The sequence below is a fragment of the Stegodyphus dumicola genome, chromosome 11 (assembly GCF_044657685.1).
Source record: "Stegodyphus dumicola isolate Sdum_Otavi_A_Nest chromosome 11, ASM4465768v1".
Classification (NCBI taxonomy): Eukaryota; Metazoa; Arthropoda; class Arachnida; order Araneae; family Eresidae; genus Stegodyphus; species Stegodyphus dumicola.
This window is the reverse complement of record NC_140778.1, coordinates 41,311,057-41,337,456: the sequence shown is the minus strand read 5'-3', so window position 1 is coordinate 41,337,456 and position 26,400 is coordinate 41,311,057.

The window sequence follows — 26,400 nt, the reverse complement described above, 5'->3', positions numbered from 1 at the left end:
ACTGGAATCACGGATTTATAGCCAATAATTGAAACAATGCTTAATCTTTCGAATGTTTTAAAATATCGAATAACTAGATATCAATTACGTTCAGATAGCTTTGAACTTTGTTCTGAACGTGAAACAAAAATTTTGTAACTACACATAAATTTCATGCTATCTAGTGATTAAAGGATAATATAATAGTTAACAATAATAACAATGCTGTAACAATTTATTGTAATATCTAGAATCACATGTTATTTATTTGGAAAGAAAGAAGGCCTTTTGCCATACATTATAAAATGCATAAAATTTATTCTTCCATTAAATTTGTGCTGCAGGAAGTCATGTTCTAAATTAGTAAAATGTATTGCCAACTAAAACTTTTAACATGCAACAAATAAAACACTTGATAGTAAGGAACTTAAGTGAATTTTCCGAAATAAAAGATAATTTCATACAGCGGATACATAACATCTTGGCCGAGAATTTTATATGTCCTATTATTTGTAATAGTTAACACTTTTTGTTTTTCTCTCGATAAAATGTAGGTATTAATGGGTTTCGAAAAAAATGTGTGCCTTTATCCAACATTTGTATATTATACTTACAAATTTAAATCCAACTACAAAATCTAGTGCAGAAATTCTACCAAGGCTAAAAATTTTGATAAGACGCGCAGGAATTCCTAAAATTACATGAATAACCTCGCAAAAAGTAGGCATAATCATTTCTGCTAGATTATTAAATGCTTATTAGATTACTCAGAATAAAAAATGTTTTATACTTACCACGGGTGAAGAGATTCTGCTACTCCCTGAAGGATTCTGCTAGGAAATTAAACACCTTTGGGCAGCAAAACACACAAAACTCCAACACGGCTGAGAGCAAATGCTTTTTTGCATTGAGGGATTGGATATTTCATGAAGGTTGCATTTCCTCCGATTTCTGAGGAAGTCAGAGAAAATGATTGCATTAGCGGAAACCAATACTATCCAACAAAGGCATTGTTACTTGACCTTGTCACAAAGGAGACAGGTGTTTGCTAAATGTCAAAGAGTAGAATGGGCTTAGAATCCTGAAGACCCTACCCCAAGTCGAAAACATTTTTTCAATAGGTTGCGAAACAATAACTTTTATAAGGCGCATAAGTGAAGCCCCACACCCGATAAGAGAATTTTGCCCCTAGGAAATTGTCGAACTGGCGACGAAAAAAAAAAAAAAAAAAAAAAAAAAAATAGGAAACGCAGCTTTCAGAAATTAGTTTCGACGAGGCAAACAGCTTTTTACGAGAATCGAAATATCCTTTTATTGAATAAGAATCTAAAATATTATTGCTGTTAATAAGAACGTAAACATTATTGATGATTATAAACGTTAATGAATATGCCAGTTCTGATGAAAAATTGAGCTTTTGGCCCTAGATATGGAATGTTCCATAATAGGTAAATCCACATAAATGGGAGGTTGAGTGGGTAGAAAAGAAGAAAGTGATCCATTGTTATGGTGTTTCAAATTATTCTTGCCAAAGCTGGAAAGGGGGCTGAGATGTGACCTTCGGGAACTTAGATTTCCTGGTCAGCTGCAAATTCATGTGATATGAGGTCACGAAAGGCATCTGAACCCTTTTCCTAACATTACGTCATTCGGAGTGGGGACACTGAGGAAAGCAAGGTTTAGCACAATTTCGATTTCAACAAAATAAATCCTGGATTAAAATATGATTTTTCCAAGTTTCATCTTGTTATCGATTTCTTAAAATTACATTTTATGAATAATTCATTAAATATTTTACATAGAATAGCACATTTTGCATAGTGTAACAAACCCACAAATCTGAAAGTTTGCCGCTTGAGTATTCTTAAACTGTATTTCTCGTTCTTGTCGCCATCCAAATTGTGCAATATTAAAATATTGAGATTCTTAATTTATACTTTCGTAAAATTGTAAAGTTATTGTTGACCTTTCTTATTCTTTCCCAGATTATCATGTTTACATAAAATCACTAAATACTAATTCAGAATTCTGCTTTCAGTACTGATCGCCCACTTTTTCTGAATTTTGGACTGTAAATGGTTTCCCAGCCCTATTCCAATTAAAATAATTTTCAATGAAAATATTCACTATAAAACAAATACTCATTGCGTAAATTGTTGAGCTTTACTGTCTAAATATCCGTAATAAATTTTCTGAACAAAGTTTCAGCATCATATGCTGATCTCTTTCCATATTAATAATTATATAACAGCAGTAACATTTCTAATTGATCAAAAACAATATTCGTACAAGGAGTGCACTTATTCATTTCTTCAAAGAGAAAACAGATCATCGTGAACTATACTAGAAAAATCTATTAAGTATACACAGTGTGTCTCAGATACGAAGCTTTAGCTGTATTCTGAACAAATTCTGCTTTTTAAGTATATAAATGTATAAACAATTAAAATTTATAATAAGACATACACAGTTTTTTAGTTTTGCTTCAAATAATCTTCTAGACAATCGCTCAAAACCAAAATACAGATAATTAAATCGAGATTAAACTTAAAACTCTTCTACAACTTCTATTTTAAAAAATCTGAAGCAAATTTTAAAAAATTCCGTTTTAAATTTTACAAATGAAATTTGTGAAATTTTAGATCTTTAAAAAATAAGAAAACTTTATCATTTTGAAATCTATACACAGTTATACCAGTTTTGGAAATTACAATAATTTACTTTTTTTTTTAAAATTTATTCTTGCGACTTACAACTTGAGACTTAGTTAATCCAAATTCAAAATACTGCTTGTGTTATTTAATGGTTATTTAATGAGAATGATTACAAATAAGGTGAAATTCTTGATGTTTCCTGAACATTTTATAATATAATTAACATTGTACAGTTTTATATGCAGAATCTGAAGTACTGTTCAGTTACTGAGAATTATTCTTGGTGGCAAGTATTGTATGATTATTTCCACCATACGTAAATTTCATTCTCATTGTGCATAAATTTGTATCTGCAATTCGATTCAACATTTAATTTAAAAACTGAAAGGAGTATCTAAAGTATGGTCATCAGAATGCAACAGAATATTATAAATGTAGATTCATGATAGAAATTTATTTTAAAAACCAAAATCTGTTTTTCATATTTCGTATTATTTTATAATAGCACCAATCAAAAATGTTTTGAAATGCTTTTAGAAATTTAACGCTTTTGGAATAAGATAGCTCAAATATTTTTTATCCATTTTTAGTGTAGACTATACCTTTTAGAATATAAAATCATAAGAATTCCAAACCTTTACTCTAAAATATTTCCAAAATTAATTAAAATCTTTATTCATCTACTTTTTAAAATTTTTATGTTTTGAATGCGCACTCATCGTTCAGTGGATAATACTTTTAATGGATGGACAACAAGAGGTCATCCGAAACTCTAAAACGAACGACGTGGATGGAAGTTAATTTTTCTTAAAAGGTCCTCCATGAAGGCATCCCTTCCCTTAGGTATGTAGCCTTTGTGTGCATCAAATCCAATTAAGCGAACAATCAAGAATGAAAAAACATTTCTGTTTCGTTAAATCACGTGATCTGTGAAGTAGGGGCTCCACTTGTGGTCGAGAAGTAAACAGTTGTATACTGGTAGTTCGATCTAGGTTATTGCGCAGAAGAGCGGGTTGTTATTATATAGACCATTTTGTGGCTTTCTGCTTGTGTAATGTGAATACGACCTAGTTTCGCTGAGCAAGTCGTCCTCGAAAATATACCTTCCCTTAGGACAGCCGTCGTGTGCTTTGTCATATCCAAATACCCTGACCTGATAACCCACTAGCTACATTTTAAACCGAGGCGTCCTATGACGTTCTGAAAACTGAGTAATTAAAAAGATTTTTTAATACGTTTCATTTTGCATCTTTTAATTTCCTACACTTTTGTTCGTTTTGTAATTTGAAGCACCTCCATGTCTTTTTAAATCTAATAATGTGGTTAGAAACACAAAGAAAAATTTGAACCTTATGGACCCACACTGAATTTTCTGTCAGAATAAAAATACCAAATGGAAAAACTCGTATTCGGTGAAATATTGTATTAGCGTTTCAGAAACGACTCTGCAGAAGCAACTGAAATTGGCAAAGCAAATCAGAAATTTATTTCAAAATTTGACTCAGTCAAAAAAGTTCTTAACTGCATAATTCTTAACCTTGAGCTCTTAACTACACATTAGACAAATAATTTAATGGAATTCGATAAATATACCTCAAAAAGGGAGGACTCTCGAACGATGTACTTTTCTAGCTTTCTTTTTGAGTAAGTAAAGAAGAAAACGAGAACTTTACTATGGAAATGATATATATAATGAATGGATATTTAATAATTGAAAATGCTCGATTGATTGAGCGAAACTTGCACACATGGAGTTCATGATTACCATGAATTTACTTGCAACGCTGAATGAGAATGATTACAAATAAAGTGAAATTCTTGATGTTTCCTGAACATTTTATAATATAACTAACATTGTACAGTTTTATATGCAGAACCTGAAGTACTGTTCTGTTACATAGAATTATTCTTGGTGGCAAGTATTGTATGATTATTTCCACCATACGTAAATTTCAATCTCATTGTGCATAAATTTATATCTGCAATTCTATTCAACATTTAATTTAAAAACTGGAAGGAGTATCTAAAGTATGGTCATCAGAATGCAACAGAATATTATAAATGTAGTTTCATGATAGTAATTTATTTCAAAAACCAAAATCTGCTTTTGGTATTTCGTATTATTTTATCATAGCAACAATAAAAAATGTTTTGAAATGCTTTTAGAAATTTAACGCTTTTGGAATAAGATAGCTCAAATATTTGTTATCCATTTTTAGTGTAGACTATATCTATTTCCAAAATTAATTAAAATCTTTATTCATCTACTTTTTAAAATTTTTATGTTTTGAATGCGCACTCATCGTTCAGTGGATAATACTTTTAATGGATGGACAACAAGAGGTCATCCGAAACTCTAAAACGAACGACGTAAAAATTTTAAAATATGCCATTATACGAATGATTGATATTTTATCGTAAATTATTATTCAGTGATTTAAGAAAATAATAATTTTAATATGATTAAATTTGATTGAAATTGAACTAAGGATTTACATTTTCTGTACTACACACTTTTAGACAACAGATAGGAAATACAAAATATCAGAATTTTTCTTTAATGTGAAAGCTTAAAAAATCCTTCAAAAGGAAAAAAAAAGGGGGACCAAAACGTTACAATTATTGCAACGTAATTTAGATGAAGGGACAACTTCTCCAGCAGCGCGGGAAATTTTATTACCCTCAGTCACAATGAAACAGACAGAATGGGAAAGAAGAAAAGGCAGGGACAACCTACTGCAGGGTTGTCCCTGCCTTTTCTTCTGTTCCCCCCCCCCCCGCCGCATTCAAGCAATTTTGACTTGGCCCTGTATCCAAAAGGAAAGATGCAGACGATATATATCTTTGATTTCCGGAATCGTGAGAAAGTATCTGTCATTTCATTTGAAGATTTTTTTCAAGCTTTCATTCCTGTTTCAAGTTAGAATTACGTTTCAAGAAGAAAACTACAGTTTGTTGCAACAATTTTTAGAAACAAAACAAAAAACTAAAAACAAAACAAACAAAAAAAGGATAGTAAAGATTTTTTAACACTGTATGATAAGTGAAACTCTTACGTTATTCCCTAAATTCTCTCAAAGGTTAATCTAACGAATAATGCTTAACAATTTAAAGAATAATGTCCAAGTCTTTTCATTAATATTCTTTTTAGTCCAAAGGGGCTTTGTCCTTGGAGGCTGTTGTTTTCGTTTTGCGATTTCGCGTTGGTTCACTATAAATGTCAGTTTGAATTTTCAAACTGTTGCCACCCAATGTTAGAGTCCTGCATTATATTTGAAAAAATTAAATGATGAAAAATCTGCATAAATGTATGTAAATTTCTCGCATTGTGATAAAACATTGGTACATACAGCCATCGAATTTTGAATGACGTAATCCTACTGCGAATATGGGTATGTGGAAGTCCAAATTTGAAATTTGGAATTTGTTTTGTGATCGATTTGATATTTTGTAAAACTTTAACGAATTTTTGAGTAGCAAACTAAAGGATTTAAAGGCGAGCAATGGCAATGTTGTACAGAAAAAACCTTTTTATCTCCAGCGCGCGGAACTGTGTATCGGAAATTCTAAAGATATGCTCAATTTAACACTACTTTGTGATATTGCTCTTGAACTGAATTTTATTGTTTAAGTGCAAAGAACGTGATATTTAATAAATAAAGGTAACACACAAAATGTTAAAAAAAGTCCCTTTGGACGTAATTTAAAATCTGAAACTTTTCAGATTTTTCTTTTATTCTGGAAATGTAAATAACTTGGATAAATAAAAAAAAAAAAATCATTTTGTGTAGTTTCATTTTAGCCCAAAGGGCATTAGCCCAGAAAGGATATTAATTTCGTTTTGGCATTTTGCGTCCATTCACTTTCTGTGTTGATTCACTTTTCTGGAAGCCCTAATTTGGAGTTTGGTTTACTATATTATGTCAGACATGTTTTGTCAGACATTAAAGAATTTTTGATTAACAAACTCAACAATTTCAAAGCGAGAAATGACAACATTGTAAGGGATTTAAAAAAAAAAAAAAAAAAAAATCACCTTCAGCGCGCGAGACTGAATCGGAAATTCTAAAGATCTGTTTATTTTAAAATTATTTTGCGATATTGCTGTTGAATTGAATTTTATGGTTAAGTGCGAAGAGCATGATATTTAATAAATGAAGGTAACGCACAAAACATTAAAAAAAAACGCCCCTTATTGCATAATTTATTATTTTAATAATATATATAATATTTTACAATTTATTAATTAAATATTATTTTATTATTATTATTATTATTACTGTTTTATCAGTAATGTTCACAATTTTGAAATTCTAAGTTCCATAACCGACAAAATAATTCAAGCTTATGATATTTGTTATTCTTTTACAAAATCGCTTATCCTATGCGCTTTTTAATTGCAAATCCACACCTGCGTCGTTAGATATCGTTTTCAAGTCCCTAATGAAGGAAGTGCTTTTAATCTTATATAAATCCGTGAAGGAATTTTATAGGTGAGTAAATTTAATAATATTTGTGACATAAAAAATTAATTTTACAGTCACGTTCAACTTTACATTAAACTTAAATCAATGCAAAAGTCTATAAGAGCCAATATAGAGCGAGAACTCACTTTCGTTTGTTTACGCAAGTGAGGTAACCTACGATTCTTCTTAACTAAGAGACTAAAAATATCTGCCTATGAACAAGGATGCTTTCGTGAAGACTTCTGAAGGGAAAATATCTCGTATTCACGCTACAGAAAAGGAAACCATTAAAACTCCCATGCAGTCAACCCCTTCACTAGGATTTCAACCTAGGTCAAACTACCAGTTCAGCGACATTACCGCTAGGTCGATACTATGAAATTGAAAAATTCTTCAAGCATACGAAAAATTTACTGCATTTTTCTACTTCTTCACAATCAAATTGAAATATTTTCCTCTTTTGATCTTGTTTTTGTTATAAATACGTATTTTTTAATTAAAGATTTGTCCATAACATGTTGAAATGAATGATAATTTGGAATTAATTGTTTTTCTTTAATGCATAGCCAATAGATTGCAATTTCCTTGATCTAATTTAATCCTATCAAAAATTCTGTTCTAGTGACAAAATACTAGTAGTCTGTTCTACTAACAAAAGGCACTATTAGTATGTTTTTTTAAGTCTTGAATAACTTCTGAAACATCCATAAACAGTATTATTGGGTTTGATTGCTTTTTTATTTAACTATAATGAAAGAACATAAACTTTCCCGAATTTGCAGCGCACCTGATATAGCAGAGGGCTATGGGCTATTTCCCTAAGGCAAAAGACGCATACGAGGAGGATTTTTCAAGGTCAACTAGCTCGTGTTCGCATTGCTCATGGGGAAAAAAAATACACAAACGACTAAGTAGCCACCTCATTCTCTGGGATTTTAACGCCGGCTTAACACAATTACAGTACTCTTATTCACTCTGCCAGTGGTTGGCCTCTTACTAAGGCTGAGAATTTTAATAATATTAGTATTTAGTATTGCAAAACATTTACAAATGAAATTGATGCTTTCAAGGAAAAGTTTAATTGAATTACGTATTCAATCTATTAATACCGAGAAGAAGATAAAACTGAAAGCATATTGATCAAATATCAGGTCTGTCTTCTAAATTGGGTATTAAAAATCATTCAAGTGATTGTTATAGATTTGTGTATATTGTATGGATTTTTTTAAAATTCGCAAACCTAAATTGCGGTAACACCATTAATTTCTTTCGACATATTTCATCCTCTGAAAATTCTTTATTCTGAAAATTTCGTTCTCTGTTTGAAAACAAAATAATGATCCTGTTAACAGCTGTACAGAAAGTGACAAGCTCTTTTTTTTTTTTTTTTTTTTCCTTCTCATTCACTGCTTTATGACAGTGTCTAAGCAACACTTTTTACAATACACTGTAATAAAATATATATAACATTTTTTTTACGCATAAGTATTAAACGACTACGTTTTTATACTGATTAGATAATCACTAGATGTCTGTGTTTATAGACAGATTTGATAAAGTTAAATGGAAATGCACGGAAAAGCTATTTACCTTGAGGTAGACATCTTTATAGAGAGACTTTGTAGGAAAAATTGCTGGTATTCATGTCACAACTGCAGTTTTAATGAGAAGAAAAATAGATAAAATCTGAAAACATTACATTTACATTACGCTTAATTTTAAGGTTTTGTGTGTTACTTTCATTTATTAAATATCATGTTCTTCGCACTTAAACCATAGAATTCAATTCAACAGCAATATCGCAAAATAATTTTAAAATGAGCGTATCAGATAATTCCCCCCCCCCCCGTACAATATTATTATTGCTCACTTTGAAATCGTTGAGTTTGTTTATCAAGAATTCCTTAGAGTATTCCAAAATATGAAATCGATAATAAAACAAATTCCAAATTAGGGTTTCCAGATGCCCATATTTGGTGGAAGATTACGTTATTCAAAATCTGATGGCTCTAAGTACCGTTGTTTTATCACAATACGAGAAACATACATACATTTATGAAGATTCTTCATTATTTAATTTCTTTAAATATAATACAGGGCTGTAATATTCGATGGCAACAGTTTGAAAAGTGAATCAACGCAGAAAGTGAATCGACGCAAAATGCCAAAACGAAATTAATAGGCCTTCTGGGCTAACGCCCTTTTGAAAAATAAAAATTTTTTATTCGGATTTAAATTGCTTATTTTTTGTAAGATTGCTGTTATGAAAATTAGTCCATTTTCTCAAACATATACGAAACAATAAGCTATTTAAATATATGTTTATTATACTATAGATTACTGCGGGAGATGAATTCAGCTATCGCCTGTAAAATATGTAGTGAAAGATCTATAAGTAGCTGGTATTGGTATAATAATAACAATAATTTTAATAATAAATGAAGTTGTATAGAAAAGAATGATAATATTTATTTTATTACTCGTTTACTTTTATATTTAATAAAAATCACTTTGCTCATTACTGTGATTACTTAATAAAGTTCAGAACCTCTAACATATGATAGCATACGTCGAGGCGTTACAACCATGGCCGGCGCTAGGCATTTTGCCGATCGGCGTAACTTTTGAAGGTTTTAAATTTTGCTTTCCGGTGCATTACTAAATTAAAAAACATTTTCAGCTTCTAAATGCCTCTGCCTTGTATATTACCTAAATTCCAAAATTTTTGCCATCCCTAAATTTTGCTGCTCAGTGTTTTTCTAAATTCTAAAAATTTTCCCGCATTTTAATTCTGCCGCGAATTGCTGCCGCTCCTGCTGTGACGTCAGCCCTGGTTTCAACGAGTATCAGTTTAAAGCTTACGATTATTTATAATTCTTGTAACATGTTTATTATTCTAGTATTTCCGAAAATAAAGATGTTTCTATGTTTATAACGTTAATATCAATCTTATGCTGTCAAAAGTCTGTGATTAAAACATCTCTTGTATATTTAAATTTTCAATACTACCGATATGCCTCTATTAAAACAAATCTTCATTAAATGTTAAGGTACGTTAAATCATTAACATTTTTAAAATTTATTTTAATGATTCTGTTCAACTTATTGTGTTGCGGATATTCGATTCTAATTAAAAAATAAGAACTTTGATTAAATACTCTGAATTTATATATTAGCTTCAAACTGTCAAACCAGATTTTAGTTGAAGAGCGGTTATTATTCAATTATTTTTATTCTCCATTTCAGATATTAGATGAAGAAATAAATTCCATTTTTACTTTCAGTACGTGTTGAAAGTATTTCTGCTGTCTTGGCTAATTCGATAGCAGTATTAAAAATTCGAACAAAACATAGATTTTTGGCGACTCAAAAGTTATATGCAGCAACCCCAAAATAACAAGCTAAATTTCAGAAAAGCGAAACCCTTCCCAGCAGGGAGCCTATTAGTGCAATCACTCCCGTCGAAATTACCGGGGGAAAGAAATCTTAACGCGAGCGTATATATGCTTGCTGGCCACTTAGAGCAAGATTTTGGTTGGACGTATATATGCTTGCTGGGCGCTTAGAATAGGATTTTGGTTGGACGTATACATGCTTGCTGGTCGCTTAGAGCACAATTTTGGTTGAACGTATATATACGGCTCGGCCACTTGGAGGGTTAAAGTAAACGTAATTAGCCGTGTCAATTGCACATGCGTAACAGATTTATGACATATCAATCATATGCCAGCCAGACAGGTTCTGCCTCGTGCCAGTAGCATGGTTGCAGTGGTCCGAAATGGAAGCTCTTATTCCTTCTCCTGCCGCCTGCGAGGTTGTGTCGGTGATAAAGTTCTTGAATGCAAGTATTGCGCCAATTGAAATTTATTGTCAGGTCTATGAGACAAACATCATGAGTAAAGCAGATGATGCATCGTTGGTGTAGGCAGTTTTCAGAAGGTCGTCAAAGTGCTCATAATGAAGAATGAAATGGCAGACAGTCCCTCATCAATGATGATCTTGTGATGGAGAACCGTCTCTTCACGATTACGAAGCTGAGCAGCCATTTTCTGCAGATATCACAATCCTTGTTGCAAGAGATTGTCACTAAGCACCTGCTGTTCAAAAAATTGTGTGCCGGGTGGGTGTCGGAAAACCCGACATCTGAACACAAAATTGAACGCTTTGGAGCAGCACTGACATTTCTGTAACGGTATCCCGATGACGGCGACTAGTTCCTCGATGGGATCGTCACAGGCAATCAGACCTGGATTCTGCACTTGGCCGCGGAAACCAAGCAGCAGTCAATGCATTGGCAGCATAGTGGGTCTCCAGTCGGGATGAAGTTCAAACAGACGCTATCGGTACGCAAAGTGATGTGCACAGTGTTCTGGGACAGGAAGGACATTCTGCTCATTGAGTTCCTTCCACGTGGTGAAACAGTAAACGCTGACCGTTACTGTGAAACACTGTGTAAATTGTGACGAGCCATTTGAAACAAGAGGCGTGGAATGCTTACTGCAGGTTTTGTGCTCCTGCATGACAATGCTCGTCCACATCCGACTCAACGCACAGCAGCGGTTTTGACGGAATATCTGAATGAAGTGTTACCTTTACAGAAAAGTAACACTTTATTCAGATATATATATTCAAATAAACTACAATCAATAAATAACAGTGACTAAATAATATATAAACAAAACAGCCGCTGATTCATAATTAGCCATTTAAAGATTTTTTAATTCCATATGCCTGGGCAAATATTTCCTCCACAATATCTTTAATTTTTGCTTTTCTATGTTCATCAATGGTAATGACTTCAAATTAGCTTGCTTCATTGCATTCCTTAATCTACTTTTTACAATTTTTTTTTTGAAAAAGTTCTTTCGTATCCATCGTTATACTAGATAGGGCGAGTACAAACGTATAAGCAAAAAAGACATTGACATACACAATACTACATAAATTATATTTCAAGAGTAATTTATACGCACACAAGAATTGCATTTAGCTTTGGATGAATGCTCATGAATAGATAGAGCTCTTTCTCTTTCTGACTCAATATTAGATTCAGAATAATGATTTTCAATTGAATTTTTTATTATTTCACATTTAATTACTAGGTCCTGATATTCGTCCTTAAGAATTTTAACCAGCTGTTACACCTGCATAGTGTCCTAATAATACAGAAAAATAGTAGAAAGCGTTCGGCGACAATGGCTTCGAAACCTTTTGGGGATCGAGAAGTGATATGTCTTCATACAATTTCCTACGCCCTTTAAACCTACTATTCATCGATTAAATGGCATTATCCAATATAAAATTAAAGACAATAACTTGTTTGATGGAGCAATTTAAATTATAGTCGGCCGATTCTTGATCGTCTATTTGTTTTACTTTTTGTATCTTCTAACAGTAGCTCTTCTTTTATAATTATATCACAACCCAGCCTTTCTAGTTTGTTATTGTAATCCGTTGCAAACAATTTTGATGCATTAAATGTTAAATTGAAGTTTCTAGAATTGGCTTTTAAAGAGCTTACAGCCTCCCTAACTATATTATATGCTAGGATGTAATCTAATCCTTTAGTCTGCAAATACTTCATACTGGCTCAGTATATTGAAATATTTTCAAATATACATGAGCAGACAAAATTATTCTAAAAGTTGATATTTTATCCAGAATAGATTTTGCCATTTGTCGTATCTGTGCATCCATTGGAAGATATACTTTTCAGAGTAAGTATTAATTCTACACACATGCCCTCCCTCGCAGGGTTGTCTCGCCTAGAGCTACTAGAGATAGTAAGGCTACTTTATAGTAGCCTTAGTCTCGCCGAGTCATCTGTGTCAATTCGATTGTTCAAATTTCTTGATCAGCCCGTAACCGCACCAATCCACCAGCCTTATCCACCACTGAATCTTACGGATATCTAAAGTGTGAAGAAATATGTGAAAAACATGTTTTGCCCTGTGGCGACTTGCCTATTACAACGCTGCCAGTCTGGTAACCCATAACAATGAAAGACAAAATAATATTTATTCTATTCTTTTGTTGTGATTATTAAGGATTTGTCTCAATTATTGTACTACCTTAATAAAAATTGTATTACCACAGTCTCCTATCCCCTTGGAGCCGAATTCTCAAGGGTAGGGTGTCCTTGGAAGTCGAACTGCTGAAACTGGTTTTTAACTATTCATGTTCCATACATTTTAAAGCAAGACTCTTGTGTACCTCTGTTTCTCCCTTATATGAGAAAACGTAAAAACATATTTTGCCCTCCCCCCCTTGGGTGCCGAATTTTCAAAAATTTCTTCTTAAATGACGCCTTCAGTAGACCAGCAATGACCTCCTAGCTTTTGATATTTGCATCTGTAATAGCTTTGGGCGATGATGTATAGATGAATGAATGAATGAATAAATATTAGGAATTCGTTTATATATAGATTTATAATTAAACATCTAAACAAAACGGTGCAAAAGGAAAAACACAAATCAAAATAATATATTATTTCATAGAAAATGGGAAACAACCAAAAATCAATATCAAACATGTAAATATGTATCCGACTTAAAAAGAAAAATACTGTAGAAAATTAATAAAAGAAATTAATTTGCACTGAGTAATGTGCAGCACTTTCGTAACTTAACGGCATGGCGTCGGTGCCAGCTGATTCTTTTCTGCATGCCGAGCTCCCTGACTTAAACACGCTGCGCATGAATCTGCGCAAATGATCAGCGAGGAAACAGGAAGAAACTAGCATCTGAGGGGCTAGACGCTTGTAGAATCGCGGATCGAGTAGAAAGAGTACCCCGACTTGGCTTTTCGACATCGATCTCGACATGTGTCCAATTATAATTTATTATCAAAATCAAATTTTTTTTAATTTGTCATCAAATACAGCGTTTGTAATCAAACATTTATAATATATCATAATAATGTAACAAATGTTTTTAAACAAAACGCAAAATCGCTACTTTTGATTATAATTTGTAATCAAAAGTTGGGAGGATGTTAATAATACATTATTTATTTTAATGTTTATTATTCTGTATTCTAAATTTCTTGGCTCATGAGCAAGCCTCACTTAGATTTTGCAGGTAAAGTTTAGTAATTAGTGCTCGGCAATAATAATTGATATTAAGTTTTTTAGGGTATAGCAATTGTCTTACGTGGTAATAAGGTTTGTTTTCGTTGAAACTGATTTTATTATTTGAATAATTACCGCAGTTATAGTTTTTTTTTAATGATAGTAGCGGCTGTTTTAAAACTATAATGTGACTCTTTAATTAAAGTTTACTTCATGCTGAAGTGTGATTCATACTGCTTAGTATTCAAATCTTGAAAGCCGATTACTTTTTCCATGTAAGCTTTACGAGTTGTTACTAAATTTCTAACGTGACATGTAACTTCTTCAAGTTATAAATCATTGGGTAGCTACTGTACAAAAATTTCAGGTAGCATAACATAACATATGTGACCCAGTTTTACAAATTCCTGTTTAAACATGTATATGTGATCGGACAAGAAGTGTAATTTTTGTGAACTATAAGAAATTAATTTTCAATTAAACATTATTGGAAATCAAGGCATTCTTAAGGTGTCCTAATAGCAAGCAGCTGATACGTCACATGAATAATTTGTGTTGATCCTTTTACAAAAAAAGAAAAAAGCCTGTTTACATGAGACATTAAATGCTAGAATAAACCAACTTAAAACTACTTTTACCGAAATTTCTGTTTAGCAGCCAGTTTTACATTCCTTCAGAGGGTGAAATTCATCACGAGATGCGTAGCGAGTTATATTAAGAATGTCAGATACAGGAAAGTGCAGAAATTGCATATTTTAGGAGGAGGATGTTCTAGGTTCAGGGTTTGTAACAAGGTAACAAATAATGTTCAATCGGTAATATTTAAAACAGCACATGCATATCCATACTGAACAAAAACCTCATATGTATGAAATTTGTAGCATGTCATGTAGTCGAAAAAGCACTTTAAAGGTGCATATGCTAATTCACATTGGAGAGAAAGCTCTTAGATGTGAGGTATGTAGACATTTAATTAAAAGAGTAATTCAGACAATCATCTGCTTTTTCTCACAAGAGAAGAACCTCATCTATGTGAAGTATTTAAGAAATCATTAAGTAAAATGTTTGGTTTAAACATGCATGTGCTTACTCGTGCAGGAGAGAAACCTTATATATGTGAAATATGTAAGAGGATATTTGACTAGAAGGGTAATTTAAACATACATATGCTTACTCATACGAGGGAGAAACCTCATGTAAGAAGTCATTTAAAAAAAAGGATGATTTAAACAAGCATATGCTTTTTCACACAGGAGAGAAACCTCATATGTGTGAAGTATGTAAGAAGTCCTTTAGTCAGAACTCTACTTTAAACAGCCATATGCTTATTCACACAGGAGAGAAACCTCATGTGTGTGAGTTATGCAAGAACTCATTTAATCAGAAGAGAGCTTTAAACTGCCATATGCTTATTCATACAGGAGAGAAACCTCATGTTTGTGAAGTATGTAAGAAGTCATTTAAACGGAAAGAGGTTTTAAACAAGCATATGCGTACTCACAAAGGAGAGAAACCTCAAGTGTGTGAAGTATGTAAGAAATTTTTTAGTCAGAAGTCTACATTAAGCAGCCATATGCTTATTCACAGAGGAGAGAAACCTCGTGTGTGAAGTATGTAAGAAGTCATTTAAACGAAATTATCAATTAAACGAGCATATGCTTAGTCACACAGGAGAGAAACCTCATGTGTGTGAAGTATGTAAGAAGTCATTTAAACGAAAATATGATTTAAACAAGCATATGCTTAGTCACACAGGAGAGAAACCTCATGTGTGTGAAATATGTAAGAAATCATTAAGTCTGAAAAGTAATTTAAACAGGCATATGCTTATTCACACAGGAGAGATACCTCATGTGTGTCAAGTATGTATGAAGTCATTTAGTCTGAAGTCTACTTTAAACACCCATATGCTTATTCACACAGGAGAGAAACCTCATGTGTGTGAAGTATGTAAGAAGGCCTTTAGTCAGAAGTCTTATCTAAGCAGGCATATGCTTATTCACACAGGAGAGAAACCTCATGTGTGTGAAGTATGTAAGAAGTCATTTAAGCGGAAGGATCAATTAAACAAGCATATGCTTAGTCACACAGGAGAGAAACCTCATGTGTGTGAAGTATGTAAGAAGTCCTTTAGTCAGAAGTCTACTTTAAACAGCCATATGCTTATTCACACAGGAGAGAAACCTCATGTGTGTGAAGTATGTAAAAAATCATTAAGTCTGAAAAGTAATTTAAACAGGCATATGCTTATTCACGCAGGAGAGAAACCTCATGTGTGTGAAGTATGTAAGAAGGCCTTTAGTCAGAAGTCTTATCTAAGCAGGCATATGCTTATTCACACAGGAGAGAAACCTCATGTGTGTGAAGTATGTAAGAAGTCATTTAAGCGGAAGGATCAATTAAACGAGCATATGCTTAGTCACACAGGAGAGAAACCTCATGTGTGTGAAGTATGTAAGAAGTCCTTTAGTCAGAAGTCTACTTTAAACAGCCATATGCTTATTCACACAAGAGAGAAACCTCATGTGTGTGAAGTATGTAAGAAGTCATTTAAACGGAAGGATCACTTAAACGAGCATATGCTTAGTCACACAGGAGAGAAACCTCATGTGTGTGAAGTATGTAAGAAATCCTTTAGTCAGAAGTCTACTTTAAACAGCCATATGCTTATTCACACAGGAGAGATACCTCATGTGTGTCAAGTATGTATGAAATCATTTAGTCTAAAGTCTACTTTAAACACCCATATGCTTATTCACACAGGAGAGAAACCTCATGTGTGGGAAGTATGTAAGAAGGCCTTTAGTCAGAAGTCGGATCTAAGCAGGCATATGCTTATTCACACAGGAGAGAAACCTCATGTGTGTGAAGTATGTAAGAAGTCATTTAAGCGGAAGGATCAATTAAACGAGCATATGCTTAGTCACACAGGAGAGAAACCTCATGTGTGTGAAGTATGTAAGGAGTCCTTTAGTCAGAAGTCTCATCAAAGAAGGCACATGCTTATTCACACAGGAGAGAAACCTCATGTGTGTGAAGTATGTAAGAAGTCATTTAAACGGAAGGATAAATTAAACGAGCATATGCTTAGTCACACAGGAGAGAAACCTCATGTGTGTGAAGTATGTAAGAAAGCCTTTAGTCAGAAGTCTCATCTAAGCAGGCATATGCTTATTCACACAGGAGAGTAACCTCATGTGTGTGAAGTATGTAAGAAGTCGTTTAAGCGGAAGGATCAATTAAACGAGCATATGCTTAGTCACACAGGAGAGAAACCTCATGTGTGTGAAGTATGTAAGGAGTCCTTTAGTCAGAAGTCTCATCAAAGCATGCACATGCTTATTCACACAGGAGAGAAACCTCATGTGTGTGAAGTATGTAAGAAGGCCTTTAGTCAGAAGTCTCATCTAAGCAGGCATATGCTTATTCACACAGGAGAGAAACCTCATGTGTGTGAAGTATGTAAGAAATCCTTTAGTCAGAAGTCTACTTTAAACAGTCATATGCTTATTCACACAGGAGAGAAACCTCATGTGTGTGAAGTATGTAAGAGGTCATTCAGTCTGAAGAGTAAGTTAAACGCTCATGCACTTATTCATACAGAAGAGAAACGTCTTGTATGTGAAGTATGTAAGAAGTCCTTTTGTCAGAAGTCTTATTTAAGCCGCCATATGCGTATTCACACAGGAGAGAAGCCTCATGTGTGTGAAGTATGTAAAAAGTCATTTAGTCTGAAGTGTAATTTAAACACTCATGCACGTATTCACACAGGCGAGAAACCTAATGTGTGTGAAGTATGCAGGAAGTCATTTAAACAAAAGGGTGATTTAAAGAAGCATATGCTTAGTCACATAGGAGAGAAACCTCATGTGTGTGAAGTATGTAAGAAGTCATTTAATCAGAAGAGTAGTTTAAACACTCATATACGTATTCACTCGGGAGAGAAGACTTGTGTATAAAATATGGATAAATTGATTTTTATTAAAGGATTTTTAAGATATGCGTATCGACAGAAGAGGGAAATCTGTCATGTATAGAAGAATTCATTTGGACAGCAGAATAATTTGAAAAAATATGCATTGATCAAAGCAGAAGAGAAGCCTTCTGTCTTTTGAGGAGATGTTAAATTAGTATCAACATTTTATTTATCAATGTAGTAAAGATTTGTGTACACAGCAAAGGAATCTCATTTTTTTTGCGGTCAAATCAGTTTGAATCACAACAGTTGTCATAATTAATTGATAGGAAAATTCTTGGTAATAAAAGAGCCATTTAGTGGCAGAGTTTTAGATTTAAAAGTAAACTGGGTGCTGCTGATGCTGTAGAGAAGTTTTTGAATTGTCATTTGATATAAATAAATCATAATCTAATTATTTTTTAAAAAAGCAAAAAACTACGTTTATGCAAGTTTTATCTCAATTGCATTTTTAACTAATGCTGACATCTGCTTATCTATCCTACCTTAAAGACTCTAAAACTGCTTATACCGACCTTGATTGAAAAAGCTGGGATTGTTGTTTTGTTCAGGATCTGCCATGATGTGTTTTGTGTTTCTTCCACCTTTTTGGAAATTTGAATTTTTGACCTCAGATATCACTTTTCACAGATTTTTGTATTACTCATATTCAGTGTTACATCTGTCACCTAGCAAAATGCACTGTTGTGATGATATGATTGTTACCAATTTGACATACTTCTGAGATGCAATTCTGGAGCAGGGCGAAATGCTTCATCCCATATGTGTATTGTAACTTGTATCTTCTTTGTGCTGAAGACATTTCAGAGTTTATCAATGAAAGCTATTGAATTAATGATAGAGATGCCTTTCTTGAACCTGTAATGAAATAATATATTAGATGATTTCTTTACTGTGTTAAAATATTAAAGACCTGCAGTCAAATTAGACAGTTCCATTTTTTTTACATATTTTTTATCTAATGAAATCTATTATCAGGAAATATTCTCAGTATGACTATCCAGTTGCAGTATCAAATGTCTCGAGTGTATAGCATTCTAAAAGTGGTATACGGTTATCACATTATACTGATAAAGGGAAATGAGGTGTTGTAAGATAAAATTCTTTCAAATCCTGGACATACCAAGTAGAGCAGTGCAATGTGTGTAAAGTACCTAAGATGACATTTGAAAAAATGAATCAGTATTGTGGTATTTCCATGCAGGTAAGAAACTCAAATATGGTACATATATATTCAAAAACTGGGTAGAAGTTAACAATTGTGTGTCCCTTGTTTTTTTTTTTTTTTTTTTTTTTTTTTTTTTTTGCGATTTCTTTTAGATGCTAAGATCAGTGCCAGGAAGGCACAATTTTAAGATGGTCGCTACACAAAACCAAAATAAGAAGTCGAAGAATTGCACAAACCTGGTGTCCATGTACATATTGCTCTATTTTCACTTAAAAGAATATTGGAGATTTGCACAAACTAGGCATTGTTTATTGCCTTAGCTTTGTCCATGTACACATTGATCTATTTTCATTTACAAAAATCAGGAAACTAAAACAAAGTTAAAACTATCATGGTAAATTGAACAAAATTTGTTACTAATCGGAGGACACTCAATTCTACACTAGAGCCAGAAACTTCTATGTTCTTTATGCAGTGTTAAAAGAAACTTGGGTTAGTCTTTTGATTATGGTAACTTGGCAATTTTTTGGCGAAAATTTGGCGACCAACCCTGCTACAGCAACCTCTTAGTTTTTGTTTGGACGCCATTTTGTTTTCACAAAGTAAAGGCATGTTTTTTTTTTTTTTTTTTTTTTTTTTTTTTTTTAACTCAACATTTTTTTCAAACAATTCGCTAGCCGAATTATGCTTATGCTAGAACTTTAATGGAACAAAAGTGCTTAATTATGATGAAGATTAGGTGCGAAATTGGGAGAAAGTGCAGAATCGCCCACTGCTTGCAGCGTTTTTAAGAATTGCACATGCACAGTATCATCCATGTACACGTTGACCTAATTTCACTTAAAAAAATATCCCAGAATTGCACAAAAATGGCATTGCACACACTCTTGACTTTATCCATGTTACAGTGCTAAAGTCCTAGCTACTAACCTTTATCTGCTAATCTTTGGAATATGGTAACAGGTAGTATGGCGACATTTTGGAGGCGGTAAAATTTACTACCTAGGACTTTGGGAATAAGAGAAGTACTTAGTTCCGATTACGCATTATTTTGTGTGAGGGAAATGAGAGATCATGAGATATGTCATGTGACATTAATAGACGAATTACAGTTCTTTAATCGGAAAAGAGGGGAATTTTGGAAAAATATCTGCAGTACTATAGTATTTTGTATTAAGCTTCATTGTGTGTTGTGTGAAAGACTATTGATTAATTTTTGGATCGCATGGCGCTAGCTAAAGTGAATTCTAAATTTTTAATGCGTTTATCTGATAATCCAAAAGAATTGGTTGAATGGTGTATGAGTGTAATTTAATTGCGGATAAGTATGAATGTCCAACATGTGGGAATGAAATGAGATTGTGTGAAAGGAAGGATATTACAGATAAGTTTGAATGGCGGTGCAAGAAATCTGGTGAAAATGGACATTTTGTGATCCGCCATGCACTCAAGATTCTGTAGAAGTTTAGGTAAATTAGTATTTTTAATCATTTGAGGATATTATTTTTATGCATTGTTCTAAATGTAAGGACTAAATAAATTAATATGGTATTATTGGAAAATTGTTATTAGCAATGATTTAGTTTAAAGTAATTAGGATTGTAAGCTAATTTTTATTAATTTAATGTATGTGCTTATTTATATTTTAAGTAGTGTTTTTAATTTAATTATATTTTAATTTAATGATCGTGATTTTGTGAGTTATATGTTTGTAGTATTTTGGAATACGTTTGTAAGTAAATGTGCATGGAAAGAATTTTAATATTTGACACTAAGTATTTGGAACCATTTTTAATGTTTGCGTTATAAATTGGCAGGTGAGGTTTATAATAGATAATTTAGAGGGAGAAGTTTTTGGATATTTTATTTATTTTATACGTGCAAATGTTCATTTTTGGAAAGGGTATATACTTTTTCGCGATCAGGTAATTTCATATATGTCCTTTTTACCAAATTTAAAGATTCACAAAATTTTCATGCATTTTCGTGAAATTTTTCTAATTTATGAGAAAAAAGCAGTGTACATGGATATAGTGAAGAGTGTGCGCAATGCCATTTTTGTGCAATTCTGAGATTTTTTTTAAGTAAAAATAAGTCGACGTGTACATGGTTACTATGTATGTGCGATTCTGAAAAACGTGGCAAGGAGTTTGCGATTCTGCACTTTTTCCCAATTTTGCAGTTAATATTTGTCATAATTAAGCAGTTTTGTTCCATAAAATTTCTAGCATAAGTATAATTCGGCTAGCAGAGTGTTGGAAAAAGTGTTCAGTAAATAAAAAGAAAAGAAACATGTCTTTACTTCATGAAGACAAAATGGCGCCGAAAAAAAAAAGTAGAAGGTTGCTGCAGCAGAGTTGGTCGCCAAGTTGTCGCCAAAAAATCGGCAAGTTACCATAATCCAAAGATCAACCCCTTTATCACCTTACTGACATGTCGCAAAACTACCTGTTGCAATATTCCAAAGATTAGCCAAAACTTGATTTTTGATTTGCAAGAATGTACACTTTATAAGCATGAACATGTGTATACAAGTAAAAAAAAAATTTTTTTTTCACTTGTAACTGTCTCATTGTTCTTGGCAAAAATCATCATTATAAGCATCTCAAGCATAAAAAAGAAAGTGTCTTAAATGGTTCCCATAATAATGCAACTTTGGAAATGAATAGAAACTAGGGCTCATTTCGGATACCCGGCTCTTGGCTGAATTTGGCGAGTTTTTGGCCGCCATCTTGGATTTCAGAAATGCGCCAAAAAGCGCATTTCGAAATCCAAGATGGCGGCCAAATATTATTTCCCTATCCGAGGGAAGTGGACAGGGAAAACAATTCTGAACTGCCAAAAGGAAAAATTGAACTTACCCTTGTTCATGTTGACATGATGACGCCTGACATTCCCTATTTCTTCAATATTGTACAACATAGTTAATGTTATATTACTAAGCATGATATGATAACTTACTAATTGTAATTCAGTCTAAAGTAATAGAACAAGAAATTTTAATTAACGTGTACTTTAACGAGTGAAATGTTTTGCATGAAACGCTATAGGGCGAAGAAGTAGGCAGTTTTCGGATAACCGGCTCTTGGCGACCTCGCTACGGTGGGTAGCGACCTCGCTACCCACCTCGACAACTTTCTGCTGACGTTTAGGTTACTGTAGAATCCGGAGTATCGGGAGGGATTTAGGGAAAACTTCTGTGTGCTCATATTGAAGGTCACGTGACCATTTTTCTTCGCTTCTGCTGCGTGGTTAGAAGTTGAGAAGTTTGTCTCCTACTTGATCGGAGCGTAGGTAAATAAATAATAGTGTTAAATGCGAATTAAAACCGATAATTAAAACCGATAAACCGATAATCTTGGATTTCGAAATGCGCTTTTTGGAGCATTTCTGAAATCCAAGATGGCGGCCAAAAACTCGCCAAATTCAGCCAAGAGCCGGGTATCCGAAATGAGCCGCGAATACCAACAAGTTAGCTTCAAAATGGATTTTCCTTTTCCCACTATTGCCGTGTGTAAAATTGCCGGTATACAGCTTGCTGATACCGGCAATTTTGCCGGTATCAGCAAGCTGGCACTATATTATACCGGCACTATTGCGGGTATACAGCTTGCTGATAGCAAGCTGTATACCGGCTGTCATGAATTAAAAAGTACATTGCAGGTATAGCAAATGCTTGAGTGTGTCCGGAGGACAGGATGCAAAATGAAAGAAGGTGTGACTACTTTGTCACGTGAGGCTATAGCGGTGTCTGGTAGGCTGGAGAGATGCTGGTCCGAGTTTCAGGTACAGTGTGCATTTTTACAAATATTCAGTGCATAAACTCATCAAAGTGCATTTTTCTCACAACTAGAAAGACTATATACAAAAGTAAAATTCCGCAGGGAGTCCAGCAGAAGCAGTCAAAGATATCTCTTAGTAGAGGTCTTTTGATTGGCTGTTGAGACGTGTATGCGAAAATCATGAGAATTTGCTATTTACAAAATATTCAATTGCAGAGACATAAAAACATACTTTCCAGTAAACTAAAAGTTAAATTAAATAAAATAAAAGAAATTTGAAACCAATAGGAGCAGTGAGAGATCTACAGTAAGCAGTAGAAGACTTTAGTTCGTAGTCCCGTGGGAGGTCACCCTCCCGTGCCTTGACCCCGATAGTGGCTGCTTAACTTTAAGCATTTCAGTTTTCCAAGTAAACACAGGGTAAAAACTTAGGTTGGAAAGTTCTGATTTTCATTGAGGATAAATGCAGTAAATGGTGCCTGTCTTCGTGCAATATTTCATATTCAAAGAGGTTAAATTGACGCATATGATTGCAGTCCTGGGCTTCTCTGAAGAAATTCCGATTTTGCTTTGCGATGAACTTATCTAAGGGGTCGATCTTGAGGTCATCTTGTAGACACTTATTTGTCACGAAATAATGAGCATTCGTAATAATCCTGAGATAGCGGTTCTGCACAACACATAATTTATTGAGGTCAGTTTTGGTCAGGGCGGCCCACGCTGGGGAGGCGTAAGTCATGATAGGTCTGATCGCAGACGTGTAGATGAGCCGCTTTTTTCCCAGGTCGAGAGTGGAGTATTTACCAATAATTGGGAAGAGACATTTGATAATTTGTAAGGCCTTATCCCTGACGTAATTTATATGGTTAGTCCACGTTAAGCGATCATTTATAATCACTCCGAGGTACTTGGCATGGGGAACAATTGGAACAATTTCGTTAAATAGATAAAGTCCTCTTTTGACAGGTGTGTTCCTTTTATTTCTGCGTATGAGGAGAAGTTGAGATTTGGCTGCGTTTATTTGGACTTTCCATTGCGCGCACCATCGTTCGATGCTAGGAATGACATCTTGTAGTTTTTTGATGGCGTGATTCATATTAACAGACTTTACTGCCAGGGCAGTGTCGTCTGCATAACAGGCCAAAATAGCGTTATTTTGAGATGCTTGAGGAAAGTCAGCAGCATAAAATAGATACATATAAGGTCCTAGAACTGACCCTTGCGGAATACCGCTATGGATATTTCTAGACGAGGAGATAGCACCGTTCACACAAACACAAAAAGTCTGGTTTGTAATGAAGGAGTGAATTGTCAAGATCATTTCTCGGTCCACGTTAGCAGTAATTAATTTGGATATGAGCCCCTCATGCCAGACGCGGTCGAAGGCTTTCGCCACGTCCAACATGAGGAGAGCAACACTTTGTTTGTTATGCAAAGCAGAGCCACAAAAGTCAGTAATGCGTAACAACTGCTTCGTAGTAGAAAGGTGCTGGCGGAAACCAAATTGTTCCGGAGGCAACATGTTTAGATAGGATTGCATACGTGAGAGAATAATGCGCTCATAAATTTTTCCGAGCACAGGCAGGAGACTAATAGGTCGATAGCCATCTGGTTTCGTGTGGTCCTTTCCAGGTTTAGGAATTAAAATAATTTTTGCACTTTTCCACTGCTGTGGAAAGTAGGAGTTAAATAAACACGCATTTAAAATGCTAGTGAAATTCGCTACTGCACAGGGAGGTAACATTTTAACTGCAGTATTTGAAATGCCATCATTTCCGGGAGCTTTGCGTGATTTGAGTTTTTTAATAATTTGAGACACTTCTACAGGGGTAGCAAATTTGGGAATATTTCGTGCTGTGGGGGCATTTAGCCAATCTTTCGCATGAGTAAGGGTGAAAAGTTCAAAGTTTCTGTCCACAGGCCAATCATTTGGCGTAAATTGTAGTTCCAAATGCGAGGCGAAAACATTTGCTTTATCTTCATTTGAAAGGGCAACAACTCCGTTATGGAAGATGGGACGATTGGTAACAAAATTTGCTTTGAGGTTTTTTATTAAAGTCCAAAGAGATCCGTCACGGAAATCTAAGTTGCACATTTTTTCACACCAGAGTTCGTCCTTGTGTTGCTTCACAGCAGTTTTGATGTCCCGGTTTAGGCGATTTATCGCCCTTTTGGCGACAGGATCCCAGGTAAGGTTGTAAATTTTTCTGAGGCGATTTCTATGCCTCATCATTTGACGTATTTTAGGCGGCAGTCGGAAGAGCGTGTTTGTATTTACAACTGTATCACTAGCATTTTCAATAGCCCTTTGAATTTTTGAGGTAAATGAGGATATTGCAGAGTCGATGTTATCAACACAGATCAAATTTCTGACATCAAGAACACTGTCTTTCATGAAGAGTTCATAGCGCTGCCAGTCAGTAATTTTCCTAGTGGAAGCAGTATTACTTTTGTTCACTCCTAAAGTAGCAATGATCGGTAAGTGATCCGAGGATAGTTCGTGCAATACTTCAAGCGTGATAGGGATAGTTGTGGTGGACAAAACAATATCCAGAATGTCGGAATATTCTATTCTGTCCGGGCGATAAGTGTATTCGTCCGGTGTGTAAATAACAACAGGATGGCTTAAAATGTAATTTTGTAGAGTTTTACCGTTTGTATTTCCTTTACGGCAATTCCATGCGATGCTCTTGGCATTTAGGTCTCCTGCCAGGATCGTAGGAGTATCAGGAGGAAGGATTGAGTCTAGTAGGTTATAAGTTAACACATTATGCGGTGGATTATAAAAAGCACTGAAATAAATATTTTTGTACACCGGAAGGGTAATGCACACTGTAATCAGCTCGCAACCAAAGTCTTTACACTCTTTAACTAGGCAAGATGGTAAATTTCTCTTCACATAGATGGCGACACCTCCGCCTCGATGGCTAGTTCTATCACAGCGATAGATTCTGTAGTTGGAGATATTCAGACTGTAACATCTTTGAGCATGTGTCTCAGTAATGAGCGCGAAGTCAATATCGTGCTCGTACAGAAATTCTTGCAGTTCTGAGATTTTATTGCGGAGACTATTTGAATTCCACACCATGAAGCGGATTAAATTTGCCTTATTAGTGTGTTGGCCCATTATCTGAGATCACATTTTCTTGAGGTAGAGCGTTTTTTTCTTGGGTTAGTTGCTTGAAGAGCAGGGGAAGTCCAGAATTTTGAATAATTGCGACAAAGCTTTTAAGTTCATGTAGAATGGTTTTAGCTTCGCTTACCGCTTCAGGGGCAAGTCCACTGGCTAAGGCTTGCGAGTAGGA